This window comes from Mastomys coucha, unplaced genomic scaffold (assembly GCF_008632895.1).
Source record: "Mastomys coucha isolate ucsf_1 unplaced genomic scaffold, UCSF_Mcou_1 pScaffold2, whole genome shotgun sequence".
NCBI classification, from domain to species: Eukaryota; Metazoa; Chordata; class Mammalia; order Rodentia; family Muridae; genus Mastomys; species Mastomys coucha.
The window spans coordinates 13865345-13876694 of NW_022196902.1; the positions used below are offsets into that span (position 1 = coordinate 13865345).

The 11350-nt window shown below is 40.8% G+C and overlaps 1 long non-coding RNA gene across 1 annotated transcript in view; it reads right to left on the minus strand.

Moving 5' to 3' along the window:
• Positions 1–347: 347 nt before the first annotated feature.
• The window catches only part of LOC116097695, a 20471-nt gene continuing 9468 nt past the window's right edge, over positions 348–11350 (minus strand). Inside the window, exon 3 of the long non-coding RNA XR_004121525.1 lies at positions 348–415. This is a non-coding gene — a long non-coding RNA (uncharacterized LOC116097695). The remainder of the gene's footprint in view (positions 416–11350) is intronic.

The following is an 11350-nucleotide window of genomic DNA, read 5'->3' on the forward strand; positions in this document are numbered from 1 at the left end:
TTCAAATATCACAGTTGTCTTGGCTTGTAAAAGAAAAACAAAAAGTAGAAAAATATGGGCGATGACTAAAACTCTGACTCCCATCTGCTTTGATGTCACATTGTCCCTTAAGGCTGTTTGTCACTGAGAACACAAGGAGCATTCTCAGCCTGTGATGTTGAGGGTCTCCTGTTCCCCACCTACTGGCCATCTGCGGAAAGCAGTGAAAGAAGCCAATGAAATTATCAACCCCAGAGATAGGACTTGCTGTGATTAGAGGTCCTGGCATTAGATATAGAAGAACTGTGATTTGTATTCATATTTTATAAACTGTCCACTGACCTTGCTGTAGACCGAACCCAGGTGTGGGTAGGCAAGCCCAGGTGTGAGTGTACACAGTGTGAAATTCAGTTTAAGTCTTGCAGGCTGTCTCAAACTGAAAGACAAAGGAAAGAGGTGGGGTGAGAGCTGAACTTGTCTGCTTCCTGTTCACTTGGTATGAATATGTTGTTGAACATTTAAAAAAAAATCTTCATCAAGACTTAAATGGTTTGACAAAGCCTAACCTGGTCTTGCTGTGGCCAGGATTTCCAGGCATCATATCTGTGTTTGCCCTTGGGGTAGTCCTTCCTTGCTGTTTGAAGAATGAGTTGCACTAGGGAAGTATCCAAAACCCAAGGATTAAGGTGACAGGCAGAAAGGGTCTGACAATGAGGACCTGAGTTTTCCTTGTCATCTCCATTGTCTGACCCCTGAAAGCTTAGTCCAACCACTCACTTTCCCTAGATCTTCATAGAAACTGTTCATCTTTCTTTAATTGTCTATTACTTTCCTGGAAAACATGCTAAAAACTCTATTTAAAGTTTTCCAGGATATAGCACACAGATTACTGGTCTTATAAATGATGCATTTATATATTATTCAATTGAGGAAAAGTCCTGTACCAAAGAGCTCTTAAAATAATAATACACTGGGGCTGGTGAGATGGCTCAGTGGGGAAGAGCACTGACTGCTCTTCGGAAGGTCCTGAGTTCAAATCCCAGCAACCACATGGTGGCTCACAACCACCCATAATGAGATCTGACGCCCTCTTCTGGTGCGTCTGAAGACAGCTACAGTGTACTTACATATAATAAATAAATAAATCTTAAAAATAATAATAATAATAATACACTGAATTCAGCTAAGAAGGATTCATTGAGTTTCTTGTTTTTATTTCTGTTCTCCCATTAATGAGAAAATTATCTTACATATCAGTTCTAAGAGCTAAATAAGCTGAGGAAGGAATTAAAAATACAACAACATCTGTAAAGGTAAGGGAGTGTCAAATTAGAAGTTGTACAAACAATTTGGTAATTTCTGGGCTTTGTCACATCTAACCCTGGTCCAGCATTTGCGCCAGATGAGTGAGAACTGAGTTTGTGGTGTCTGAGAGCTTCAGCGTTCACGGCTTTAGAAGTCCTGCCTGTGAAACTGGTCCCAGTGAGAAATAAGTCCCAGCCATAGACACCTGAGCTTTTCTTGTCTCCTCCCTGCACATCTAGAAGCTCATTATTCCTATCTTCTTGACCACGTCTGTAGCTCTGTTTCAAGCACCTAAGACATGCATCTCCCTTGTTTCATTTGGAAGGATTTGTATGGTATTTAGATAACATCACCTTTTATACTGTTTTCTTCACAGTAATTAAGCAGAGCTGATCATTATGTGCCTTCAATGAAGATCTCCCTTTACACCAGTGGTTCTCAGCCTGTGGGTTACAACCCCTTTAAGGGTCAAATGACTCTTTCATAGGGTCACATATCAGATATCTTACATGTGACAGGTTTATATTACAATTCATAGCAGTAGAGAAATTACAGTTTATGAAGTTACAAAAAAATAATTTTATGGTTGGGATCACCACAGCATGAGAAACCATATTAAAGGGTCACAGCATTGGGAAGGTTGAGAACCACTGGCTTACATGCTAGTCTTAAGTCTTATACCACTTGGAGGGAGTCTACCTTCCCTCAAACACATGACCACATATGATAGCAAATGTCTGGAAGTTTTTAAAGCTGCAAATGAAAGAATAAGTTTTATTATTTATTCAATATTTATCACTTTACATTTTATTTACTTATTCACTTAATGAGACAGAGTCCCATCTACCCCAAGCTTGCCTTGAACTTGCTATGGAGCCAAGAATGATCTTGAATTTCTGACCCTTCAACTTTTCCCTCCCAAGTGCTAGAGGATTTTTTTTCTTAGCACTCTAAATAATATCCTCTTTTTGATATCTTTGCTTTAATTTTTTATATAACAGCAATTGGGATTTCTGAAAATGGAAATTGAATGTATTTAGAGTCGCTGTACAATGAAATGAATGTATACATTACAGTTACTGATGGCTGAGACATGTTTTTCTGGCTTCTCTTCTCCCCAGGCCTCTGTAAAATCGATGCTTGTCCTCTCAGTTATTCCTGGTTATCCCCAAGTGCAGTAAAATCAATGGATTCGGGTTCCATGTTCCTCCCTGGGTTTTGTCCTTTTTTTCTGCCCCAGCATGGTTGTGCTGTGTGTCTCTATAATTCCTGAGTGCCCCGTCCCTGGCATTGAAGATCCTCAATTACTTTTGGTGTTTTCAGGAGGATGACTGTCACCCACAGGGGACCACCTGTGTTGAGCCCCGAGTGCTGTGCATAATCCTGTCTGTCAGGCTTTGATGCGCCAGACAGTAACTATTACTGTCTAAATGTTTATGTCGTAACATCTGTGTACTGAAACCCTGATCCCAAATGTGACCCTGTGAAGGCACTGTCTTTCTAAAGGAAAGTGGCACCTGAGAAAAGGTGAGATGGTTAACTAGCTCTTTCCTCCAGGTGAGGCTACCATGAGAAGTTAGTAGTTTGTACTCAAGAAAGGAGCTTGTCCTCAGAACACAACCTCTTTGGCATCCTAATCATAGAATTCCAGACAGCAGAGCCCTACTGCTTCTGAGTTGCTCACTGTAGAGATTTATCATGGCCTTTTGACCTGCTCACAACTCTTTGGTTATAACTCTTATCTGGTAAACAGGTTACACACACACACACACACACACACACACACACACACACACACACTGATGCTTGTGCCTCAGATGAACTCTTGGTGAAGCAATTTCTTGTTTTTCTCTGTGTTTGCCATGACTCAGGCATAAATCTCTAGACATTAGACAGGAAGAGAAGTGTCATATTCTAGTGAAAACTTTCTCTTTTCTGCTGTAACCAAGATTTGTAACAGGGTGGCTGGAGGTTCTCAGACTTCCTTACACATAGATTTAAGGCCTATGCTTTTCTCCAGTTCGCTGGCATGCACATGGGATCTGAAACTAAGGAGGCATGCAGCTTCCATGCCGTTAAAAGCCCCTCCCTATACAGACAGAAACTAAGAAAACACGTCCTGGGAACTGGGAACTCAACTCAGTAGTGAAGGAGGAGATATTTTGGAGCAATGCCTTGGGGACAATCAAAGATGGTTACAGGGATATATCAATGTTCACACCGTCCATGGCAGCTGGGAGAGAGGAGAGAAGGCATGTTTGAGAGGGACTGAGTCAACTGGAAGGAGCAGGCAGATGCATACACCACCAACATGGCTGTAAGAGTAAATAACTCCTGGGTTAATTAGTTAAAGGTATTAGCATATGCCATAATTCACTTACTAATTTGTAGATACACAATAATTGATAATACTAACTCATGGAAGGTTATAGTTAGAGGAACTCCACTTCAGAACTATTTTCTGTGTATATACATGGCATATACATGGTAAACACTTAAACTGTTGCTTAACACAATATCCTAGGCAAAAACTTGGACCAGAGTATTATCTGAGGTGGAGACTTGTTAGACCTGTCCCTGTGACTAACAGTACCAGACAGATGATGATGGCAACACCTGGGAGGCAGGTACCACCTGTGCATAAAGAGAAGAGGTACCTCTCCTCCCCTCCCCCTACCCCCTCCTTCTCTCCCTCACTCTCCTCCTCCATCCTCCTCTCCTAAAGGCAGGACGATTCATTTCCACCCCATTTTATTAAATTTAGAGTCTCAGGAGCATCGTTGTCTTCAGGTTTTGGGTTTTAAGAGATCAAAGTTGCTGGAGATTCTCAGCAGCCTTCACTAAAGTGTCCACAATTAAGTAAATGAATCTACAAATGCTAAGAGAAGTGCCTAAATAATTCACTTCCAGATATAGAAGCCAGAAAGATATCTATGGCCTGTTATGTTGGCTTAGAAATAGTTACCCAGCTAATATGATATTGCCAAAGAGGTTTTTTCCTCACTTATGCACTTCAAACCAATTTTACAGATTTCTGTGGTTTGCTAATTGATTTCCAAATGTGGTTTTTGTAGCAGAAGAAAATAAAAAATGCATTATATTTTAATGAATGGAGGAGACAGGGAAGTGTTCCAAGAGAAAATTGTTTTGCAAGTTATCTGCATTTATCAAGCAACAGCATTCATTCCTTTACAAATAGAAAAAAGACCTTTAATTTTATTTTCTTGGCAATGAATAGAGAAAGAAAATAATACTATGCAGAATAAATGTACCTATATATATTACCACAGAATATGTTAGGCATCAAATTGTTGCTTATTTGGTAAAGGAAAGGAAAAATAACATTTTTTATTGTGTAGTTGAGAAGACTTTTAAATTCTTTTGTATTTTTTACTGTGTACCAAATATTTGTTTAATTTTTTTCTTTATTGCAAAAATAAATTATTTATTTTTAAATTTAATTAAAATATAATTATTTCATTTCTCCTCTCCTTCTCTTACCTCTCACCTCCCCCATCTCTGTCCCCTGCCTCCCAAATTCACAGCCTCTTCTTCTTTAAACATTGTTGTTACATATATAGAGAAATGAATAAACACATGAATGCAACATGCTGAGTTCATTTAATGTTGTCTACACGTATATTTGTCTAGGTCTGGCAACTTGGTACTGGATAGCCAGTTTGTGGGTTCATCCTTGGGGAAGACTAATTCTTCTCTCAGCAGCTGTTTGCTATTTATAAGGTAAAATCATATATATATATACACACATATATACACACATATATACACACATATATGTATATATATAAACATGTAAGTGTTTATATATTTATATAGTATATAACATAAATAATAATTATATATGTAATTATATATGATTTCTTTCTTTTAAGAAAATATTAAGTTATTTGTTCCAAAATAATATAACTATTATTGCTATTACACATTCCCATCATTTTCTGTGTGCACAAAAATTAGCTATAATTTTATGAGTATAATACAAAGGTTTTAGCAGCAAAATGTTTATTGTAAATTTTTGTCTTGAGTCTTTACACTTATTGTCTTTTTTTGGCTTAAGCCTAGAAATCACACATTAAGGTTTAATATTTTGCTATTTTTAAAAGTCGTTTCAAAGAACAAAAGTCCTTGCTTTGCAAAGCGCCATGTTATAAGGCCTCCCTGACAGGAAGCCACTCTCTTCCCTTTCAAGGGTCTCCAAGGAGATACAGGGCCCCTGCTAGGTATCTACTCCTCAATGACAGAAAAATCCAGGTTCGCTCTCCTCCCTTGCTTAGCCCTACTGAAATCCATCTTCAGACTTTTTAACCTGGTTTAGAGAGGTCATCACGTGACCCCTTGGGCTGACAAGTTCAGTGTTCCATTTCGTTCTTGCTCCTTTGAAGCCTGCATACCTTCGCTCAACTTTCTCTTTCTTAAGTTTTCCCATCTATCTGTCTGTCTGTGGCATTTCAAAATCTTTTTCAGGTTCATTTTCCCGTTATCTGTATTTATTGTCTTCAAAATCCTTGGAACTTTCTCTAAGCATTGTCCAGGACCAGGCATCTGTAGGGGCAGCTGAGCTCTTACTCAGACTCCTATCCTGACCTGAGAATTCATGTTGAGTAACCCACAGTGGGAAACCCACCCTCTGTGAATCACCCTGCACACACATTAAATCTGAGAAGCACTGTCCCCAAAGGCGAGTCTTTCCTTTGTCCTTTCTCTTAGAGATGGGCATCTGTCTGTACCAAACTTGCTTATTTGTGTCCATATGTCTTTCACAGTGACCTTTGAATGCCAGGCACCCATTTGGAATTGCTTAACTATTTGCATATCTCAACAGCATCTCAAAATAAATAATTTTTTTTTTTTTTACTAATTTTCACTTTCTCTTCTGTTTGCCCAAACACCCAAGGGGTTAGAAAACCAAACATCACCCTTGACTCTTCCTTGTATCAGTGGTAGAATGTGTTCATATAGTAACATTACCCAGAGTGCTGTGTGGGGGAAATGAAATTAAGTGTTCTTAATTTGATCATAAGTCAATTCTTCCTCTCTGCCATGCAGATTAAGGGGGGAGACCCTGTTGAGGTCAGCTGTCAAACATAGTTTGCTGTGGCTTCCTGAGTGAGCAAGAGCAGGTGAACTATTTCCACTAGAAAACACTCACAAGCTTGGCACAGCTTAATTTTTTGTTCTCAGTAGTTTGAAGTCAGACTGGAAGAAGAATTGAATCTAAACAAGTCAATTAAAAGTGGAAATATGTGTGCAGGCATCCTTTCCTAATGCCAGAGGTGACAATAATGTATACATTCTAGTTTGCCTTTTGACTATTAAAAGAAAACATCCGTAGTGCTTTGGAAGGACAACAGGTGTGACTGTTTTTCTATCCCTAAGGCGATGTGCTTTCAGAAGCAAAACATTTCTGTTTAACTTTCTCTTATAGAGCACTAGTTGTCCCTGAACGACATCTATATTTAATAAGTCAATAAGTGTGCTTGTAATTAGCTGGAATTATATGTGTGGAGTCAAGAGACTGATGGCTGCCTAACTAACATCTGACATCTCCTCGTCCAGGGCGGGATCCTGCTTGATTCAGTGTGCCTTCTGAGATTGTTAGCATAGAGCTAACATCTGACATCTCCTCATCCAGGGCGGGATCCTTGCTTGATTCAGTGTGCCTTCTGAGATTGTTAGCATGGAGCTAACATCTGACATCTCCTTGTCCAGGGCGGGATCCTTGCTTGATTCAGCGTGCCTTCTGAGATCATTAGCATGGAGCTAACATCTGACATCTCTTCGTCCAGGGCGGGATCCTGCTTGATTCAGTGTGCCTTCTGAGATCATTAGCATGGAGCTAACATCTGACATCTCCTCGTCCAGGGCAGGACCCTTGATTCAGTGTGCCTTCTGAGATCATTAGCATGGAGCTAACATCTGACATCTCCTCGTCCAGGGCGGGATCCTTGATCCAGTGTGCCTTCTGAGATCATTAGCATGGAGCTAACATCTGACATCTCCTCATCCAGGGCGGGACCCTTGATCCAGTGTGCCTTCTGAGATCATTAGCATGGAGCTAACATCTGACATCTCCTCATCCAGGGCGGGACCCTTGATCCAGTGTGCCTTCTGAGATCATTACCACGGAGCTAACATCTGACATCTCCTCGTCCAGGGCGGGATCCTTGCTTGATTCAGTGTGCCTTCTGAGATCATTACCATGGAGCTAACATCTGACATCTCCTCGTCCAGGGCGGGACCCTTGATCCAGTGTGCCTTCTGAGATCGTTAGCATGGAGAGTGGACTTAGAGCTAGGCACAAAGCTGAGCATGCCTACAATCATGACATGTCCTTGGTCTCACACTAAGAGCATGGCACCCAGGTGAGCTCACCTCGCTGAATAAGCCTCAGCTGCTAGTTTTGATTTCGTTGGAGATCATGTTGACTCTCCTTAAAATCCCTAGACCCCAGTACCATGACACACGTCATGCTAACAGGCCATGATCCCGGACCTACCTTTCTTCCACTCTACCCTCTGTCCTGGATGTGGTGTTAGGGGGTTAGGTCTACTCTCTGAATATCATCACCTGAATTGTGGATTCACGGCCATTTACTCACTGGGCTTGATAAAAAGCGACCATCTGGAACACACTTTGTATGGAGAAAGTGTGTTTGGCACTGCAAATACCTAATTTACTAAGCAACATTTGCTGCACAGCCTGCATGTGTAAGTGAATGTCTGCCAAGGTACGTGGACAGAGATGAATCGGGAATCAAGAGCTTGGAAATGTAAAATGAATTTGGTTCCTAAATATGGCTATGACTGTGTACAGGAACAGATTTAGGCATTTGAAGCCTGTAGATGTTTCTCTGACTGAAGCTGGCAATAGTGTTATTCTAAGGACATAAACTATTACTTAGAGGGAAATTTGACAGTCACATAATGTCCACTCGGCAAATCAACCACAGCAGCTTTTCTACTTAGGCCTATGAGCTCCCTGTCCAGGTAATTTAGAACAGGTTTATAGTAGCAGACATGAATTCGAATCCGCCTGTGACATCAACCCCAAAATTATAAAAGTGGTTACTTCAATAACTAATTCACCACCATTGTAAGAGTAGGCTTAACATGCTGGTGTGAGCAGTAGCATAGTATTCAGGGTCTGCATCCAAGGGAGACTCCAAGTGATGATTTTCTCCCAAGCAGCCTGCATAGATAGCACTCTGGTAATGTAAGGGTTATCCACCAGGGAGGACACTTTTAGTCCGGTTTCAGGTAAATTTTTCTATGTCTTGTGACCAAGGCTTGTGGCATCTTCAGCAGTTGGGTCTTGTCAGCTAGATCTGATGGACAGTTGACATTAGTGGCCATGGCCTGTGTTGGTTTGTGGCCTTGGGAGCCTCTCTGACTAACAACTTGCCTAGCCTGGTGCTAGGTTCTCGGATGATTTATAGCTCCTGGAAACACCTTTTATTAGCCCAGACAGGGCAAGCTTCTTTGGTTTTACTTTTTGCTTAGCTTGTCAACTACCAGATTCCTGTTCAGATTCCTTTATGGGGTCTCCCCTCCCAAAGTGTCACCCGTGTCTTGCCTTTTTCATGGCAATTTCTCTGTCTTTATTTTTTAACTGATTTTTCAGCTAGCACGCAGAGTAAAATGGGTCTCATTACGGCATTTCATACATACATTATGGTATTTTTACCCTTTATAACTCCTTTTGGTTAGCACATGTTCATTATATATGATAATAGGTTTCATCACAGCATACACTTCGTGGCAATTCTCAAGAAAGGTGTGCAGAGCCCAAATTACATGATTATCCACTCCAACCTTCTGAACACTCATCTTTGACCCCTACTCCTGAAGGGGCTTCTATTTTATGTATAGTGAAAACATTGCCAATGCCTTCTAGACGGAGACCACTGGGAACATCTGCCTAGTTGAGTTAGGTCAGTTTTTAACTTGCCGCCATGAGGAAGAGCCAGAGCTATGCGGAGGACTGCAGGATCTGGGCTCCCATTAGATGATGTGAGAGTGCCTAAGGAAGTGGGGATCTATTCTGAATGAGATGGAATAGGATTGGTTCCTTGATTGTGTAAGAGCAAGTTCATAAAGGTTAATGTGAATGGACAGACAGCATCAAGGCTCACAGCAGCCAGGGCGGGGGAGACAGAGATTGGTTCACTTTGTTGCTTGTATGTTCAGTCATTGTCCTAGAATGGCCTTATTTTTTAAAATTTCATCATGGCCACAAAGACACCTTTCCTATTGTTGATGTTCCATGAAACTGTTGATAACCTGTAGTAGAATTCAGTGTGGGGGTCTGGCCAGTATAGCATTTGTGGGGGTGTGGCTGCTTTGCTCTTCAGCAGTATTGACGTGATTTTCAACATTATGCCTTCCTTGTTTGATATCCTGGGTGGGTGGAAAGCAGCTCAAAAACACAACCTCAGGACACTGACTTCTGCTGTCTCCTTACTCACACTGAAGACATTCTATGGTTTATTTTCAAGGCTGTCTTTTGATGTCTGGTGGGGAGTCGCCTTTAACATCAAGGGAGTGTTCTGACTCTTTCCTTTCAAGTGGAGTTCCATGGATGGAGTCATAACCCAGTTTTCCCTTTATGCCGAGAAAGCTCTGGAAGCTAGCCATTGGTCTGCCTGCCCCATTCTTTCAAAGGCCTAGGTTACGAGGAGGATCAGATGAGGGGGAGTCGCTTGATGCAATGACACAATTGCAATCCTCTATTCCCAACCATTGCTTTGTGCACACAGCCAGGGTCTCTATTCCAGACCATTGCTTTATGCACGCAAGCAGCCTGGCCATTTTCACATTGACTAAAATTGTTCAGAAGGTTTTTACAAAATTATTGTATGTTCAACCATACGTAGATCATTTGTTTGATTAGTTGTGATGAATAATGGCGTGGGTTTTTTTTTTTTTGTCTGTTTGTTTCTTTAACGCTTTTTGTTTTTGTTTTTTCTCCACTTGAAGCTGTACTCTGGAATCCAGGAGGAACTTAAAGAGGAGATCCTGGTATAATTGGTTTGGTGTAGGGCCCAAGAAGCCATGTATGTATGTATGCATGTATGTATGTATGTATGTATGTATGTATGTATGTATAAATACTCTCAGACAAATATAAGAAACTCACTGTGGAGGACAGAAGGAAGCTTTGTCCCGAGCTAACAGTGTAATTTATCATTTGAGGAGACTTGATACCATTACAGTAGTGGTAGAATTTGCATGGGCTGATGAATTTTAAGTAACTGGCTCTTAGAAATGATTTTTCTAGCTAAAGACCTGCCATAAGAGTGAGTCTTCTTGGAGCAAAAGAAAAGCCAGCTGGTTCTTCCAAAGCTTTGGTGAAAGCTTTGGTGATTTAAACAATTATCTGTCTATGGTCATCCTCTGTGGCCTATAAACAGGATGAGGGAGCAACTGCAGAGAAAAAGGTAGCGCCAGGGCCTGGCGCAGGGCTGACAAGCAGACGCATAAACAGATTTGGGGGGAAACTGTGTTTACATCAGCACAAAGGGAAGCCCTAACTCCAGGCGAGTGGGGGACTTTGGTGCCTATAAATAGACTTCCAGGTTATTCCCAGCCCTGGATAATAGCTGTTCACTAATAAATGTCTTCTTTTATGTGTTATAAATTAATCTTTGTCTGATGCTCATGTGCTATCCATTGTGCTCATGATTTCTGCAATAATTACATCTAACTCCTTCAGCAACCAACTTAGTAACTTAATGTAATATAACTACTAATAATGCTACTTCAGGCAAGGGCCAACACAAAGGGCTTTCACATGGCTCCTGTGCTGCTCATGGTAAGGGTTATGCTAAAGGACAAAACATTTTCAAATATATACATGTGCATACATTCTTACATACATGCAAATTTGATCAAAATAAACTTTTGTGGTTGACTGGGTTGGCAGAGACTTAGATATTAGGTTAATATTGGTAATCAATAAATTATATTCCTGGAATATATGGTTACAAAAATTTTCATTAAGAGACATTTAACTTTCTAATCTCTCTCTCTCTCTCTCTCTCTCTCTC